Source organism: Zootoca vivipara, chromosome Z2, assembly GCF_965207765.1.
Source record: "Zootoca vivipara chromosome Z2, rZooViv2.hap1.1, whole genome shotgun sequence".
NCBI lineage: Eukaryota > Metazoa > Chordata > Lepidosauria > Squamata > Lacertidae > Zootoca > Zootoca vivipara.
Window position 1 is genome coordinate 22,846,574 of NC_142585.1, and position 19,632 is coordinate 22,866,205.

Below are 19,632 nucleotides of genomic sequence, written 5' to 3' on the forward strand. Positions count from 1 at the left end.
CTTGTGAGGGCTTCAGAGACCCTAGTAAGCAAGGCAAAGAACTTAAAAACTCTTTCTGTGCCAAGAAGACACTGCATAGAAAGAACCAGCCAGCCATCAACTGCATAAAGTTGAAATCACATGTTAAATGTGCATAAGTTGTGAGAGTGGTATATACATATCCCACTTCTCCTCCAAGGAGCTCAAGGTGCTGCACAAAGTGCTCTCCTCCTCCCAATTTATCCCCACAACTACCCTGTGAGGTAGGTTAGGCTGAGATGCAGTGACTGGCCCAAGGTCACCCAGTGAGCTTCAGGGCTGAGTGGCGACTTGTCACTGTAAGCGTTATATGGTTCTTGTCACTTAGCCGAATAAAAGAAAGTTTATTACACAGTACACACATTCTGTCAGCACATGACTGTGTATATGCATGGTGCCAGGAAATAAATAAATAGAATCATATCAGGCAGTGGCAGAAGAGAGCTGGAGAGATCCTCCCTGGAGACCAAAGAGGATGTCGGTGAGGTCGGAAGAAGTCCCAAGGAGAACTGAGGTGCAACAGGGCTTCGTTTGGGCTGCTCAGCCTCCCCATCTAACAGCTAACATGAGGGGTAGCACAGCAGCAGCAGCAGCAGCAGCAACTGCCTTCCTGCACATCCTCCAGCCTTCAACTGGCCCCAGAGCTTCAGTTCTGGACATTTTGGTCTGGACTGGAGAGAGAGCAGGAGAGAGGGCTGGAGACCAGGGGGAATAGGCATTTAGAGGCTTTTTATACAGTTCTCTCCACTTTATGCAATCTTACTTATGCACCTAGGGGCCTGCAATGTAAACCTCAAGAAAATGGGGGAAAACCTGTATACTTTACGAAGTGTGCAAGTAATCTATGGGGTTCACTGCTTCAAGATATGGAGAGGATTACTGGCTTAACATTGATAAACAAATTCATGGAGAATGAGAGATCTAAGTTAACGTCATGCTGAAAATTCCTCCCACATATTTCCCAGCCATTGCCAAGAAAGAAAAGAATATTGAATTTAGAAATTATCAAAGGGGAGAAAAAACTTTGGTGAATTTTTCATTGGTGTGTATGAGAGAGAGAGTTTGTGTGTTGTACTTACCTTATTTTGTGAGTGCCCTTTCTTCTATTTTACAATATATTGCTCTGATGATCTGCATTCTGCAGCTTTCACTAGTTCCCACTCTTCTTTAAGAACCCCACAATGTGCTCAACAAGACTTCCATCAAAGGTTGTGTACATACCATACTTTTGAAGCACACACATGCACACAAATCCTGGGTAGTGCAGTTTACCCTGCACATTGCTACAATCCTGGGAGTGCTGGAAAACCTGGAGCAATCTGGGGCTGTATCAGTCCTGTCTAGCCTTTGCACATTAAGCTAGTTTCTTCAAACACCCTTCTGTATCCTCTGTCCTGGCAAGCAAGAGGTTGATTTCATGGACATGTTGAAGCTAGGCAAATAAACACTTGGGGTGTGTGTGTGCAAAGTAAAGCTGGTGAGGCTGTGGTTAGGGTGTGGGGAGAGCCCTGTGAGCCAGAAAGAGGCGCTTGGAAGGCCAAAATCACACCCTAGGCTAGAGGCTATCCATTCCTGGATTAGCCAAAATTTGCACATTTGCAATTTATACAAATTAAGTTCTAGTTCTCCCCCTGGAGCAACAGAGAACAACTTTGTCCCCATCATCTCTGTGACATCTCTTCAGATAGTGACAATCACTATCATAGCTCACCTCCCCCCTCTCTTTTCCAGGCTAAACATACCCCAGGTTGTTCAGTCATTCCTTACATGGTTTGTAGCGTCCCCCAACTTAGAGACTAACTAAGTTTGTCATTGGTATGAGCTCATCTGAAGAAGTGTCCATGCACATGAAAGCTCATACCAATGACAAACTTAGTTGGTCTCTAAGGTGCTACTGAAAGGAATTTTCTTACAGAGTTTGGTTACCAAACTCCACTGCCATTATAATTATCTTCCTCTAGATATGCTCCAGTTTGTCACCCATTTTCATCTAAAATGTCTGTTTGGTGGCTTCTCCTTTTAAGCCAACACATTTTAAAATAAACTTGCAGCATGGCTCTGGGTGAGGTATGGATGAGTGGCTTTGGGGCTGCCACAACAGCCAGCTAACCAGCACTGAACAGACAGATAGGGTAGTAGGAGGGACCTAGCTTTATAATCACTACACATCACATGGGCCAGAAAATCAATTCTCTGCATAGCAGACTTCTCTGGGAGGCAAAAGAAATGAGTTGCTCTGAATATAGGTTCAGTTAGCAGGTTTGTCCCTGCTAATATTTGGATTCACAGTGGGCTCACTATTCAACCTACAGATGTCTGCCTTTCAGCATCCAATGGTGGCTCCAGGAACAGAGTGTTCAGAAATGCATACCCAAAAACTGGGATCAAGAGTTTGCAGGGTGGGGGGGGGCAAGGAACCTGTCATTGCCTACTGTCTTCAAGGCTCAGCTCTTATAGTCAGAAAAGGACAAGTAGTATAAAATGAGTTGTTTTCTTTATCTCTTTCTCATAATAAGCAGATGCAAACTGAACTATCCAGCATAAGCAGATGCGTTCATTCGTGCATAATTTGATCCATTTGGGTTATGTGGTTGCGGAGTTATTAAATTAACGTGTAATTCTTTTCTGTTTGTGTTTATTTTACACCCTCTTCCCCCGCAAGAGTATACTATAGCCTTATCCATAATTTTCACTTTGAGGGAACACCTTAAACAATCCCATGAGGACAGAAAGCATATGGCATTACTTTATCATCTCTTCTTTCTGCTCGTGGCCTGACCAGTGTTTGCTTTTCACAGCTGCACCCAGCATCTGTTTTTCATCTCATCCCATCACTGTATCCACCCAGAGATATAACAAATATTACCCTCTTGGTGTTTCATCTTCCTTGTTCTGTCATACTTTTCAAGCTTGGTGAGCTGATTTCCAAATGATCTCCTCTCCCTGTGCCTTCATATTATTTATTATTTAACAGCAGGGCTGGCGTCAAGGGTAGGTTTTCTTGGGGACCTGCCAAGGCCCACGCCCCTGCAGGAGGACAACAGCCAACCCTTGAAGACTCCTGACTCTGCATCGGGATACAGCCTTGCCCAGACTTTGAACCTGAGGGTTCTTCAGAAAGTCCCTTCAACAGATCCCCATACTACCATTGATCCTGAAAAGTCATCAGACCTAGACATCTCTGCACCAGAACTGAAGGTCCCCATACTAGGTGCTTGGATTCCTGTTGGGCTCTCACACACAACCCTCCTATCTCTTGCAGGACCACAATAGCTGTGAAGATGCTAAGCCAGGCTAGAGTTTCAGAGATGCCACCAAGGTGCCCAGCTAGCTAGAATGAGGTTACCCAGGAGGAGGAGGGAAGTGCATGGAATCACCTGCCAGGACCAGGAAGGGGTTGAGCATCCAGCTGCTATATAACATCTGGGTGGGTGGGTATTTAACTAATGCCAACAGCTCTAGCACCAAGCTTAAAGCAGCATATGGAAACAGAGCTTGGGGAAAATTGCAGGGGTGAGGATCACCACCTGGCCCCATTTCCTACAGTGTCATTTCCCCTTTCCTGCCACATCAGCTTGGCCATGTTTAAGAGAATCCAGTCCAGATCAGCAAGCAGTAACACCTCTCCTGAAGTTGGTGGGGGGCTCATGGTGAAAGCAAACGTCTTCAAGTGCCAGTTAGGAATGAAGCCCATTACTGGGGCAGGGGGTGTCTTGGTAGACAATCAGGAGATTGGAGGCTGGAATGCTCACAAAGGGGGAGTTCACAGCCAGGGAGAGGGGGAGTGGCAGCATAGACATTTGCCACCTATAGCAAAAATTATACGTCCAGCACTGTTTGGGGCTGCAATCCTTTGCATGGTTAACTGGGAGTAAGTTCCCCAACAGAGGGCTCATCCATACTTCTGCTTGTCCAGTGCCTAGAAAGCAAGGGGCTGAGTGGTTTCCCCCCTTGCAAACATCAATCTCGAGAAAACCCCAATGTCTGTTGCTCTGATTGAGTGCTAAAGAGTGATTTTCCCAGGGGTAAATGCAGCAGGGCAGGAGAAAGTGTAGACGAGCCCTGAGCATGTATTACTTCTGAGAAAATGTGCATAAGATTGGTCTGTAAGTTTCATCAGTTTTGTATATTAAGCTATAAGTGGCTTGTTAGAGCCATAACACAAGAAAGTAGGTATTACGATTGTGATTCTGCTCCCTGCCCTGAGGGTGAGGAAAGGAAATCTCTGAGTCTTCCCCATTGCTTCAAATTTTGTGTAATACATCCCTGTGCTTGCCCTGTGTCAATCCTTTCTCTGCAAGGCCTATCACCTTTGGGCTCAAATATAAAATATCCCCTGGTCATTGCTCTATAGCACAGGGGCACTGGCCATGGCATTACTTCTGATTGTTCAGGCACTGCTGCCGACTAGGTGTATTTTAAGATCAAGGGTCATTGCAGGAAAACCACAGTGTGTGGTTATGGGCACACACTCAATTTTCAACGGCTTTGTGGAAGTGAAAGCACATTTATGGTCCTTATGTCTACCGTGGGAGTCTTCAGATATATACCAGGGATGGGGAACCTGTAGCCCTCCAGATGCTCAGCTTTCATCAGCCTCATCCACCATTTTTAATGGCCAGGGATTACTGGAGCTGTAGTCAAGAAACATCTGGGAGGCCACAGTAAGGCTCATACACACTTAGCTTTGCTCCACATTTCTAGGCACAGGTCTAGGCTTTTGAGTGTTGGGTTTTCCTAAGGAAAGCAGTGAGGCAAGGGCTCAGACATGGACTGGGAAAGCACAGACCTGTGCCTTGAAAGCGCAAAAGGTAAGCAAAAGGTAAGGCCTAAGCCATCCCTTGTGCATAAGATGCATGAGAAATCTTAAGAAGCAAAGGCAGCAGTCAGGAAACACAGGGATCTGTTGACAGCTGCCCCATGTGGTGAGCCATTGAACTGCAAGTGGCAACTTCACAATGAAATACCCTGTTTTCCCGAAAATAAGACATACCCATAATAAAATAAGCCGTAGCAGGATTTCTAAGCATTTGCGCAATATAAGCCATTCCCCGAAAATAAGACATAGTGATAGGTGCGGTTCTGGAGGGCACCAAGGAAGAGGCGAGGTTGGACACGTAATAAAAATAAGACATCCCCTGGAAATAAGCCATAGTGTGTCTTCTTGAGGAAAAATAAATATAAAACAGTGTCTTATTTTCGGGAAAACACAGGTACCTTCCAGCCCTTGAATGGTTTTACTCTGGCAGACCATTGCATCCTCCTGGACAGCAGGAAGGAGTGTGAAAGAGCTTCCAATTCCAATTGACTGTTGTTTGAGCAGCAAGGTCTTCTTGTACCTTTGCATCCTTGGTTGCACTTCAGCCCTGCTTCCTCATTTGTTCTGTTTTTTACTTTTTCTCTTGTCCTGAGTATTGGCTTGTCCCATAGCTCCTGGGCCGGGGCTGGTTTAAGGGCCTAAGCAGTATACACTAGGTCCATATTGCTAAAGAAGAACATAAAGTTATCAAACAAGTTTAATGCAAATGTATTCAAATGAAAGAGAAAATTTAGAAACATAGGCACTTCTACAACCTAGCATTGGTTGCTGCAAAGACATGAAAAAATTCCCCCAGGAGACTCAAGATGGCATAAATGCATGAATTTGCTTTTCCCCTTCTTCCCCCACCTTCTCAATAACAACAACCTTGTGAGATAAGGCCCAAAGTCACTAGTGAGCTTCACAGAGCTAGGGATCTGAGGACATAAAGTGGGGTAGCTAACCTCCAGAAATTATTGGAATACAACTCACATCAGTCCCAGGAGAACTTGGCCCACAATTCACACACCACTCATAGTTTTTTTTTTTAATAATTATTTTTATTAAGGATTTTCGTGGGTTACAAAGGTAGTGCAGTGTCTCATGCATCATTTTTACACATCAATTTTACTTATTAAGACATTATGAGGGAGGGGGGAAAGAGGTGGGTAGGATGGGGAGTTGGATGTGGTGGATCGTCGATGTTTCTGTTTTTCTTGATATGTGTAGGGGTTTGGCGTCAGCGTCGTTTGTGCAGCTTCTCTGTTGGTGAGAGAGGTCGGGATTCATCTTAGGATGTGTTTGCTCATTTGTGGTTGGCTGTGTTTAGTTTCTTGTGTGAGTGGGGAGGGAGGATGGACAGCACTCATAGTTAAACTCACTCCAGCAGGCCACCAACTTGGGTGGCTTCAAAAGAGAATTAGACAAATTGGAAGATAAAGATATCAAAGGCTGCTAACCCTGATGGGTATGTTCTACTTTCACACTAGGAGGGAATAATGTTTCTTAATACCAGTTGCTGGAAACCACAGGAGAGGGGAGAGCTATAGAACCCAGGCCCTGCCTTCGGGCTTCCCATAGGCATCTGGGAAGAGGAGGCTGGACTAGATGGGCCACTGACATGATCCAGCAGGCAATGCTTATGTTCTTATGATGATGGGAGGTGTAGTCTAGCAATATCTGGAGGGCACTACCTTGGGACGTGAGTGCCACAGAGCCTAGGGCTTGCCGATCAGAAGGTCGACGGTTTGAATCCCCACGACGGGGTGAGCTCCCATTGTGCAAGTAGATAAATAGGTACCGTTCTGGAGGGAAGATAAAAGGCACTTCCATGTGCTGCTCTGGTTCGCCAGAAGCAGCTTAGTCATGCTGGCCACATGACCTGGAAGCTGTACGCCGGCTCCCTCGGCCAATGATGCGAGATGAGCGCCGTAACCCCAGAGTTGTCCATGACTGGACCTAACGGTTAGGGGTCCCTTTACCTTTACTTTTACCTTGGCTACACTTGGCTGAAGGCATTAGCTGTATTATCCTAATGGTTATTTACCTTGCTTGCTCCTAGCTCACCTTGATCTGCTAGCTGAAATCAAAACTTGACAGCAGCTTCCAGTGGAAATCTGAGATTCCCCATCACTAATAGCTGAAGAATACAATACACCAAGTAAAGGCGATCTATACAACTTTGAATTTGCATGATTTATGCAGACTACCAAGCCCAGCTTTGTTAGCACAGAATTTGGGTTGCCTCAATGTGACATTTGTTCAACCTCCCTGCTCCCAAAGTACGCTGTGTATTGTGTCATGTTGGGAATACAGAATGTGTGAGAATGACCAAATGCTTATCATTGAACCCTTGTCCTTTTCGCTAACCTCCTTGCCCTGGCCTCAAAAAAAAGGGGGGGGGTCTTTCCTGAAGAGAATGGGAATGGGAGGTTTCCCTTTCCATAGACAATTTTACTTAAAAACTAACCAACCAATCTGTTTGCAGTTTTAATCCCCATCAAAGGACATATAGCTCCCTCTTGTGGTAACATGTCCAGATTTAACTGGCCAGAGAAAGGCTCCATGAAATAAATTAACAGGGCCCACACTTTTTAGGCACTGGACCAGCAGAAGTGTGGATGAGCCCTCATAGCTGAATCTTACTTCATCACCAACAACTGCTCAGCATATCTGAGAGCAGAAGGCTAGTTTTGAGGGTGCACAACAGGCCTGTGATACACATAGCTCTGCAGCAGAAAGGAATGACCTGTGATTTCAGAAGGAATGGCTAAAGGCTCCATCCACCACCCCAGTATCAGCCACCTGAGGTGATTGCCTCAGTCCACCTAATGGTAGGGCTAGTCCTGAGCACAACAATAAGGACTCTTTTCAGTGATAGAAAGACAATGGCCAAGGTCTCGGAAGCAGCAGATGAAGTGGTTGATGTGGTATTAAAAATGGTGGGGTAGACGTAGGGCTGACTCAAGGCCTTTTGGTATCTGAGGCCATAAACATCACTGATTCTCCACTAGTGCACTGAACAGCTCCTGTTCATCTCACTGGGGCTTGTGTTTTGTACCAGTTATGTTATGTATTCAGTGATCTGTGTTTGCCTGAGCTTGAGTCTGGACTAAGGATTCTGAACTCTTGTGTTCTGCATAGTTACATGTTGTCCAATCACAGAACATTTCAGGATTTTGGCCTCTGCTATTGGCCCTTGAACTCTGAGTCATGATTCACAGTCTGGAAGTGTAGACAGCCAATCACGTTGGGAGTGGGAGTAGCTCAGGCCTCTGTTTTCTAGTTTTGTAGTTCAATAAAGGTCCTTGCTGTTATCACTGTGTCTTGCCTCATGGGAACCCACCTACACCAGACTTTAAGAAGACATCTGAAGGCAGCCCTGTTTAGGGAAGCTTTTAATGTTTAATAGATTATTGTATTTTAATATTCTGTTGGAGGCCGCCCAGAGTGGCTGGGGTGACCCAGCAAGATGGATGGGGTATCCTGTAATTATTATTATTATTATTATTATTATTATTATTATTATTATTATTATTATTATTATTATTATTATTACACTTCAAGTTAGATCAGAGATTTGTTTTTCTACCCTGCTGCTGCCCTTCATTGTGATTGACTAGATATCTGTCACCTGAGTTGGCCACCTCATGCCACAGTGACACCTTTGGGGTCTAGCTTTTGACAAAGTACTAAACCCGTGTCCTAGCTATTCTGCTTCAGAACATAAGTAAGGTCAAATTATTTGGGGGGTAGGGGCAAATCATTCCATTAAGAAAACTGGCAAAACATGGAGAAACATTCTAGCCTTTTCTTCTCTCAAACCTGCTGGAGTTTTACACTTGCCCAATGTTGCTTATCCCATAAACTAGGAGTGGGGGGACTGGATCTGGCCAGATCATTCTCTCCCCCATCCAACACTGGCCATATATGAGAAAGGGTAGGAAATACCCTGGGAGTAAGACACATTGAACTCATGGGGATTCATGGAAGAAAGAGCCGTTTGCACATATCTGACTTCTTCATCATTTCGTAAAAAAGAAAGCATATTAGTGCTCCCCGCAAATGCTATGTTTTTTTCTAAATCCTATCCAAGGGTGCAGAACATCTGTCAGTATGCATTAAAAAGGTTTTATTGTTAGAAGAACTGAGCCAAAAACACAGTTCCATAGTTCCAAAAATAAGGAACCATCCCTGTAATTCGCAAACCACAGCTCAAGGCTGAAAAGGCATAATATGGGAACATCAATAAAGGCATGGAATGTGCTGGCTATCTATGTTCAGAGGTGCATCTGCACCACAGAATTAAACAGATTATTATGATAATTCCTTATTCCCAGAACCAAGGAAGGTTCTGTATACAGAGTGAGGCCATTGGTCCATCTAGTTTGCAGACCTACCTGGAGATGTTGGGTATTGGACCTGGGACCTTCTGCATGCAAGGCAGATAGTGCTGCCACAGAGCTCTTAGGCCCCATGCATACATTTCTGACATGTATGGTGTGATTGTGTAGACAATGGAACTGGATCATACTTTTAGCCCCATCCATGCCATTGCTCTTCCTCTTTGAACAACTGCATGTTGCATGCAGTACTCCGCATACGAAGGCCAGTGAAGAGGCTTACATGTAGAGGCTTTGTGTAATGCAGATACCAGAGGCAGCCACCATTAAAAAGGGTCTGCCTCCTTTGGTTAATCAGGGACTGTTTTGACATATGTACACACCACATAAATACCACTCATGAGACCAACACTCCCTTCCAGCCTCATTCATATGAGAGGATGCAGGGAATAATGCCCACAGCTATTCAGAAATAACCACTAAATTCAATGGGGCCTATTCACAGGGAAGTGAATACTGTATAGGATTGTCGCCTAAAACAACCAGAGTCCTCTGCTCTCTTCCATTGTTCTGCTTTTCCAGAGAATTCTGGCGCTGATCCTCTCTGATCCTGGGGCTGATCCTCTTCTCAATTATCACATAGGCTGCAGTCTTTGCTCACCCTCCCAGGCTTCCTGGCAGGAGAAGCAGTGGATTACCATGGCAACAAAGCCACACCTTATCTTCTTAGGCTGCCATATACACTATAAAGTGGTGCCTCGGTTTATGAACACAATTGGTTCCAGAGGTCTGTTTATAAACTGAAGCATTCATAAACTGGAGCGAACTTTCCCATTGAAAGTAATGGAAAGTGGATTAATCTGTTCCAGGGAGTCCGCGGAGTACTTAAACTGAAGTGTTCATAAACTGAAGCAAACTTTCCCATTGAAAGTAATGGAAAGTGAATTCATCCGTTCCAGATGGGCCCGTGGCGTTCGTAAAACGAAAATCCGTAAACCGAGGTGTTCGTAAACCGAGGTTCCACTGTACATTTAAAGCAGCATCATACCACTTTAAAGAATCATGACTTCAATCCAAAGGATTCTGACAACTTTGTACCATGAAAAACTACAGCTCCCAGTATTTTTTTTTGGGGGGGGGGGAGAATAACCAATTAATGTGGTATGATGCTTGTTTAAATTATATAGCTCAGATGGAGCTTTAGTCTGGCCTTTCTTTGGCTAACATTGTCTGTGACTCTGCTGCTGTGACAACTGGGATGTCATTGGGCTGCATAGGTGCCAAGTTCTGGATTGAAAAATCCGGGATCAGCAGCGCCGCGGCACCGGAGGTCGCTTCTACGCACTTCCAGACATGCGTAGAAGCGACTTCTGGCACTGCGGACATTTTGGAAATGGGCACAGCGGCATCGAAAGTCGCAGCACCAGAAGAACATGGCCACCGGCAGCAGCACCATAATCCGGGGGAATACGGGGTATTTTGCCATTTGGGACACCTGCAGGAAACGGTAAGAAAATACAGGGGTTTCTCAGGGAAAATGGGGTACCTGGCAGCTATGTTGGGCTGTTCGGACATTGTTGCAACCTCCTGGGTCAAGCCCAGACACCTCTATTATGTGAGATGTAAAACTGCAATCAAATACAGTGGTACCTCGGTTTATGAACACAATTGGTTCCGGAAGTCTGTTCATAAACTGAAGCGTTCATAAACTGAAGCGAACTTTCCCATTGAAAGTAATGGAAAGTGGATTAATCCGTTCCAGACGGGTCCGCAAAGTACTTAAACTGAAGCGTTCATAAACTGAAACATGGGTGTAATTGGTTCCGGAAGTCTGTTCATAAACTGAAGCGTTCATAAACTGAAGCGAACTTTCCCATTAAAAGTAATGGAAAGTGAATTAATCCGTTCCAGATAGGTCCGCGGCGTTCATAAACCGAAAATTCATAAACCGAGGTGTTCATAAACCGAGGTTCCACTGTACAGTGGACATGTTAGGGGATGGTTTGTACCACTCCGGAGAAGGCTTCCTGTTTCCTCCTGATCTGGGACAGACTTCCACTACATGTGACTTGAAGAGGGTGTGGTCTGTTGTACTAGCATAGAGGAGCACACAGCCTCCATGTTCTGATCCGTGTGTGTTCTCCATTTTGTTTAGTCGCAGTCACTTGGGACTAACTTCTTTATGGAATAGTTCTAGTTGTTATGTAACCTAAGCCTGCCTTCAGGGATATGTCTGTGAACCTGAATGAATCTGTGAGTAAACTACTTTTATGTTAACGTTAATTCTTGTGTTTATTCTTTTTAAGAGGGATTAGAAGGGATTTTACCAGGAAGGAATCTTTAATAGTAAGACTCAGATGAGTCAGCAACAAGCTGATCGCTGCGTAGTTTTAAAAGGGGGATGTTTGGAACTCTGCTAGAATATGAAACTTGCTAGCACAAGTTAGGAAGGATATCATTAAATAATATATCCTCTCCTGCCTCCTTAATCATCCCCACACATTATAGCTGGTGTTCAGGGGGAATAATTGGAGAATCGATCCTTAGTTGCATTGAGGCACTTTTTAAATTATTTATCCCCCTAACATAACAATCAACATCCAGGTGAATGCCCTGGCTTATTTGGTGGCAGCAGGCATGGATTCAATTATCGTAAATTATTGGGGTAAAATTGCAGTTCCAGTGACTTGCATTCCATGCTCCACCCTTCCATGCTGTTTATGACAATCTATAAACAGACCTCTGTGTGCCTGACTGGCAAATCAGAGCTGTAATCTTGTTTCCATCTTGCCTGGGAGTATACTCAAGGGAATACTTCCTAAACCAACAGCTCAAATTGAAGCCAAAACCAATACATTTATGAAGTCATAGTACCTTGTAAATATGTGGTTCTTCACACAGAGAGGCCTCAAAAGATGAACGGTTGCTTCTGGTTTGAAAGTGGCAATTGCATTTTGGAGTTAACAGAGTTTTTCGGGAAACCAAAGTTCATTCAGCTCCCTGTATCTATGCATTTATTTGCAATATTTATATGCCCTGTCCACATTTCCCCACCAGTTTGCAATTTCTTTAAAAAAAGTCCTCATGGTTCGAATTTCTCCTAAACAAAGCTGGTGCTATGATGATGCACCCTGAGGCAATTGCCTCTGGGGGGTGAGATCCTGCTGGGCTTGCTGCTTGCCTGTGAAGCCACTGCCAACCAAGCAGGCTGATGGTGAAACAGCCACCTCAGCTGCCACCAAAATGGCACCAGTGCCAAAATCTGCAGCCTGCCCTGAGACTTCTGCTCCAGCTGCTGCCACTCTCTGACCTTGGTAGCAGTGCTGAACCCAGAGGGGAGGAGCCACTGGAGCCAAAAGACCAACCCACAGCTTCTTCAAGGGACTTCTAGCTCACTGGGCTTACATTCATTTTGTGTTCACTGCTGCTACCGCTGGGAACAACACTGAGTTACTTTTCACTACACTGAGTGTTACAGGTATTTTATATGTTTTTTTTTTTTAAAAAAGCTGTGCATTTACTCTGAAGTAAGCTCACCTGCTTGCAATTGCAGGTGGTGGGGGTTATTGTGTGCCTTGGATTTATATTTGGATGTCTTTTAAAAACTGCATTTACTCAGAAATAAGCCAAACTGCTTGCAAATGAGTGGGATATTGTGTGTCATGGATTCCAGCAAAACTAGTGACATACTAGTCTTAAGCACATTTATTTGAAAGTTAGTCACAGTTTGAATGCAAAGGTCTGGAGCAGGATTTTGCTTTGCAGGGAGGCAATTGCAGAGGAATGGTGGGACAAACCAGCTGGGGAACCAGGGCTGGCTCTAGGTAGACCCCCGGTGGTGCGGTGTGCTAGGGCGCCGGGCCGGTAGGCAGGGTGCCGGGCGGCAAACATGCTGCACCCTGTGAGGGCGGGGACACCGGAGCGATCTCTGCCCCTCAGCGCCAGGGCGGCCGACCTGCTCGAGACTGCCCTGTGGGGAACCACCAAAGGAAGAAGGCTCAGTGCCCAGGAACTGGTGGGACAACAATGATTTTTGCCTCATATCACATTTTTACAGAGCAATATTCTGCTTTACAACAGGATCTGACCAAAGGCACTTAGTCCTTCGTCCTGTTCTCAAAGTGACCAAGCAGGTGAAGGAAGTTTGGGAGCAGAAACTGAGTGCAAAAGCATTTTCTCCACTTGTGATTTCAGCAACTGACAGTATCCATTGATAGCCATTGATAACTTTATGCTGCATGAATTTGAATCATCCGTATTTTAAATCATCTGTGTTAGTGGTCATCACTACATCTTCTAGTAGTTAATGCTACAGTTTTAAATACAGTATGTGTTGTGTGAAGAAGCACTTCCTTTCCTCAGTCTTTTTTATTATTGATTTTTCCATGTACATATACTTCTTCTAACAATGTATCGTTAACAATTTTTCATATTTCCACCCTGGGCTTCCCTCATACTCCCATTTTGTTTTATTTCCATATTGTTCACCCTACGTATTGTTTCCCCCCAAATTTCCCAATACATATAGTCTTATTTTTTGTTGTATACAGCCGTGATTGTTTACTCAAATGAGTCCATTTCTTTATGTTGCCTCTTCATATGTGTTGTAAATGGTTCCCATTCTCTTTTGAAGTCTTTGTTGTCCTTTTCATGTAATTTTTCTGTTAGTTTTGCCAGTTCTGAATATTCCATAAGTTTTCCTTGCCATTGTTCTTTCGTTGGTATTTCTTCTGCCTTCCAAGTTTGTGCTAATATAATTCTTGCTACTGTAACTGCATACATAAATAATTTCCAATTTTCTTTTTTTACATCTTGGTCTACTCTAAAATTCCTAGGAGGAATGCCTCTGGTATCTTAACAAAAGTCTTTTAAAACATTTTTCTCAATTCATTATATATCATTTCCCAATAATTTCTAATCTTTTTGCATTCCCACCACATATGATAGAATGTACCATCTTTTTCTTTACATTTCCAACAAGTTTTTGATCCCTTTTTATACATTTTGACCACTTTCTCTGGTGTTATATACCATCTATACATCATTTTCATATAATTCTCTTTCAGTAAGATACAATCTGTAAATTTTAGATTCACCTTCCACATCTTTCCCCAATCTTCAAATTGTATATTATGACCTAAATCCTGAGCCCACTTTATTTTTGCTGACTTTACCATTTCATCTAATGTTTCCCCATAAAGTAGGAGATTTTTTTTTACATTTTTTAAAGTAATTTCGTGTCACTCTTGACTATCTCTTTTTGAAAGTTTGAAACTATATAACAATTTTTTTTCTTATTGTCTTCCTTAAACTGTTCATTCAATCGTCTATGATGTAACCAACTTTGTAAAAAGGTCTTCCTTTCCTCAGTCTTAAATATTCCACCATTCAGATTCACTTCATGCATTATTACTATTTATGATGCAGAGAGTTTTCCTATCCACTTTTCCCACATCATTCATACCCTATTCCAAAAAAATGCAGCCATTGCAAACAGCATTTTGAGACATTTCAAAAGCAAGCCACATACTCATATAAAAGTAGTTTGAAGAATTTATGAGAGAACAAGTTAAAAACAGCATCAATATGCACCATTCAGACTCTGAAACTTAGTTTAGCATTTCGACTAAAACCAGCATGAAAGAAAGGGGTTTTCAAGGCTCATTGAAAATCCAGCACTGATGGAACCAGTAAATTGCAAGAACTTGGGCCAGGAGGAAGATGAATTTCAAGTAAATCTAAAAAAGGTTTTATTTATGTAATGATGAATTCAAATAGGAATCAATTCCAATATGAAAATAAATAAATTCCAGTGAAAAAATAAATTCCAGTGAAAAAAATCCCAGGACAAGGCCCTGTTTCGACAATTCTTCATCAGCAATGTTTTAATGAAATTCCTTCAGTAGCACCTTAAAGACCAACTAAGTTTTTATTTTGGTATGAGCTTTCGTGTGCATGCACACGAAAGCTCATACCAAAATATAAACTTAGTTGGTCTTTAAGGTGCTACTGAAGGAATTTTTTTATTTTGCTTCGACTCAGACCAACACGGCTACCTACCTGTAACTAGAACAATGTTTTAATGGTCAGAGTGTACCAAGTATGTTTGCCTCCAGAAATTCCAGCGGGTTCAGAATGCCGCGGCGAGACTCCTTATGGGGTCCTCACTGCAGGATCACATTCATCCAGTGCTACATCAGCTGCACTGGCTCCCAGTGGAGTACAGGATCAGGTTCAAAGTGCTGGTTTTAACTTTTAAAGCCCTATACAGCCTAGGACCCCCATACCTACGGGACCGCCTCTCCTGGTATGTCCCACGGAGGACCTTACAGTCTGAAAATAATAACATCTTGGAGATCCCGGGCCTCAGGGAGATTTCAGGGCCTGCAAGACGGAGTTGTTCCGCCAGGCCTTTGGTCAGGGCTCACCCTGACTCTCCTTCTCTTTTTGTATAACTACAGTGGTACCTCGGGTTACAAACGCTTCGGGTTACAAACACTTCGGGTTACAGACTCCGCTACATCTTATCTGTCCAAAGTTTCACAGATCCTTTTCAAGCTGAGCCAGGCTTCTTTTAACTTACAAACTTTTATACAGTCATACCTCATGATACGTCCGCTTCATGTTGCATCTTTTCAGGTTACGGATGCGCCGAACCCAGAAGTCCCGGAATGGGTTACTTCCAGGTTCGGCATGTCTGTAACCTGCACGCATGCGCAGAAGTGTCATATTGCGTCATGTGCAGATGCGGTGCTTCATGTTGCGGCCTTTTCATGTTGTGAACGGGCTGCCGGAACAGATCCTGTTCGCAACATGAGGTACCATGCCTAAGGAGTCTCCAGTGTATGCAGATTCTGGGGATAGCAGAGAAATTCAGTTCAAATCACAGTGGAACAGAAACCAGCAAATCTGCACTTCTCAAAACAATGCAAAACCAAAATGTAGCTATCCTTCAAAACGGATACTTCTCCAAATTTTGTGATGCAGTTCTCCAAACCCCCCCATATGTGTACAAATATGCTAATATTGGGAGAGTTTTCATATGCTAATGAAAATTGCATCATACAGAAATGAACTCTATTACAGCCATCTGCTTGCAGAAATGTGTTTATATTAGGAGAAATGTGCACTAAATTATTGACAAATTTTTATGAGGACTTTAAAAAAATGCAAACTGAATCTGAAATGTGACAAACTGCATATAAGATAGGGAGAAAGAGAAACAAAGAGAAACTGGATGTGATGGGTTCGTCCATCCCTAGCAGAAACCACTGAATTTAAAAGAAGAATAGCAAATCAGTCAGTTACCACTAATCTAAAAGACAAGATATGCATTGTGCAGAAACATTCTGTTTTTACTGTAAGTTCATAGATTTGACCCTGATTTGCAAGTTTTCATTTAACAGAAACAATAACCGATAAGTCATAGCTGCCAAGTTTTCACTTTTCTCGCGAGGAAGCCTATTCAGCATAAGGGAAAATCCCTGTAAAAAAGGGATAACTTGGCAGCTAAGGATAAGTGTGCATGCACACAAAAGCTCATACCAATGAGAAACTTAGTCTCTAACTAGAACATTTGATCAATGACACATTCTTCCACCAGAGGGAGCTAAGAGCAGTGCCAATAATGTTGCCTGTCTAGAGACCTGTTGGTAAGCAATGTGCAAGACAAATTGGATCCTTCAATAAATTACTGCAAGTGCTGAGCCACAGATACTTTTAATATATGCCAGAACCGGGGGGGGGGGGTACCTACAAACCAACTAAAACAAACTATCATTAGAAAGACTTGGGAACAGTTAAGCTTGATTTATTTAACAACAATGCTAAGGAAGGAAGAAAATGATCAAAGGGAACTAAATAAATGGCATCCAGTAATGATTCGTGTGAAAAGAAATTTAGGAATGGGATTGTGGCGCTCATCTCACTTTCTGGCATTTGTCCACAGGCAGCTTTCCGGGTCATGTGGCCAGGAAGACTAAACTGCTTCTGGTGCAACGGGACATCATGACTGAAGCCAGAGCGCATGGAAACGCCATTTACCTTCCCGCCACAGTGGTACCTATTTATCTACTTGCACTGGTGTGCTTTCGAACTGCTAGGTTGGCAGGAGCTGGGACAGAGCAACGGGAGCTCACTCCATCGTGGGGATTTGAACTGCTGACCTTCTAGTCAGCAAGCCCAAGAGGCTCAGTGGTTTAGACCACAGTGCTACCTGCGTCCCTAAAGTGGGAAGGGGCCCTGAGGGTCATCTAGCCCAGTCCCCTGCAATGCAGGAATATAGAATCCTAAGGATTCAGGGCATCCCTTAACCTGTTACCCACCCGTCAAGCACCAATGGAGCACTGGTGGTAGAAGAGGGGTGGTTATGGAGGTTTCTATAGTTCCTATAAAGAGGCCTCTAAGGGTAACATAGAATTGAGTCATGAGAACAGATTATGGAAGTATATTCAGTGGTTTTAACCCACCTTCCCCCCACTATTAGCAAACATAGAGTTATATAGAAGGAATGGATCACTCTTCCCACATACTTTGATCACTGTCAGAAGTTTGAACAATTAGTAATTGGTGGTTTTTTGTTCAGAAAAAAAGGATTGTGGTATTAAAAACATATGAAAACTGGCTGTGGCTGAAAAGGTAACACACAATTTCCATGTCACTCAAACCAGGCACTTTAAAGCCATGACAACCATGGGACAGACCAATTATCATCCATTCAACTACAGATAATGGCTATCATAACATCCACAAATATCAATGAATGTCAAACAGCATCACTGTGACAGGTTGGTGGTTGTCTTCATCTCCGCAAGCGAAACTCCACCCAGACTCAAAACCAACCAGCATTAGAATTCTTAACTAACTTGGAATCTAACTGTACCACTGAGGGTTAGGGGGGTGGGAGGGTGGGGAATTCGAGAAGTTTATTTCCTGTTATTTTGCCTTACTAGTTGTTTTTATTTATAGCTTCGTAAAATTATATAAAATCCAATAAAAAAAGAGGGCTGTTGCCATATGATATTTCCAAGAGTCAGTTGATCAATGATACGTCCAGACCAGATGGGGAGAAGGAAAAACATTTCTAGTTAATATGAGTAAAGGAATATTATCTGCAACATTATGTAAACCAGTTAAGAGTTTTCAATAAGTATTTTATAAATCCAATAAAATAAAATATTAAGTACCCTTCAAAAGAGTGTATATGTATATATATATATCCATTTAGACTATACTCTTGTTAGATTTTTTAAAAGTGTATAGAATTCTGTAAGTCATCTATTAGAGCTTTAAAAATGAGTAAATGATGTGGACTAAACATATTTGGTACTTATGAAAGAGACAAAACATTAATAATAAAGATTCTGTATAGTCAAGAATCGACATGATGTCAACTGCCATTAGCCCAGATGGAAAACAGCAATTAGATTTGTTTTCTGATGAAATTAAAAATAATAATGGGGGGAAATATGACATTAAAATAATGGTTGCAAGTCATCAGAAGCAAACAAAATCTCTTCTTATAATTGAATAATTGCCAAGGAATTCGGCTGCCCATGAATGCATAGGGAGGGGAACACTGAAGGATCCTGAGTCCATAGTTTCCTTACCCTTACAATGAAATGTTAAAACCCAAAAGATGGGTACACATCTCTGTTTGGCTATGATACCCCTAAAGCTTCCATGCCCCTACAAGGGAATGGGAATTCCACCAGGGGCAATTATAGTGTTTCCTTTGCAGTGGCAATGATAAAAAAAGCTTTTAAAAAAATCTTTCTTTTTTGCCTACTGTTCGGATACTGGCAGGCAAAATAATTTTTCTGCTCCCTAAGGCCCCCTGAAATGTACCAATTTATTCTGTTTTGTATATACAATTTATACATCAGTGTCTGTCCTCCGGTGGAGGTGGGTCCAATGGTCCATAAGCAGGAACTGCCCCACCACCCTCAATCTTTCCTCACCTGCCTTCATTCTTACAACCAGTTCAGGAAGCAGAACCTCCTGTCAGCTTCTTCCTCCTCAGTCTCAATGCTGCCCTTGTAGAACTCAAAAGGGACAAGTATGGGAGACAAATATAGAATTAGTTAGCTCTGGCTATGTTGCCCCTGTCTACACCAACAGTTGATTCCCCAGCACTCCACCCTACCAGTTCCAGTAGTCATGAGCCACCACTGGTATCCTCTGTGGGTGTTGATATGCTTTATACATTGTATGCTTGGGAGAGTGGCCAAACCCACTTTTAGTCATGCCCACCTTAGGCATATGACCCCTAAGGTTGACTAAGGGTGAATGTGGGCACTGGATGCAGGGGGAGGTTAGTCTACCCTGTTTCTCATATTTTAAGACATACCCATAAAATAAGCCATAGCAGGATTTTTAAGCATTCAAGGAATATAAGCCATACCCCGAAAATAAGACATAGTGATAGGCGCAGCAGCAATGCCGGCTGCGGCCGGAGGAGGAGGAAAAAATAAG

At 43.1% G+C, this 19,632-nt stretch overlaps 1 long non-coding RNA gene across 1 annotated transcript; it reads left to right on the plus strand.

The window, feature by feature from the left end:
- The first annotated feature begins 11,292 nt into the window (after positions 1-11,292).
- Positions 11,293-18,338, plus strand: LOC148686584 (uncharacterized). Its single transcript, XR_015948788.1, has 3 exons — positions 11,293-11,412; positions 17,108-17,217; positions 17,829-18,338. It is a non-coding gene; the product is annotated as an uncharacterized LOC148686584 (long non-coding RNA).
- Positions 18,339-19,632: the final 1,294 nt, after the last annotated feature.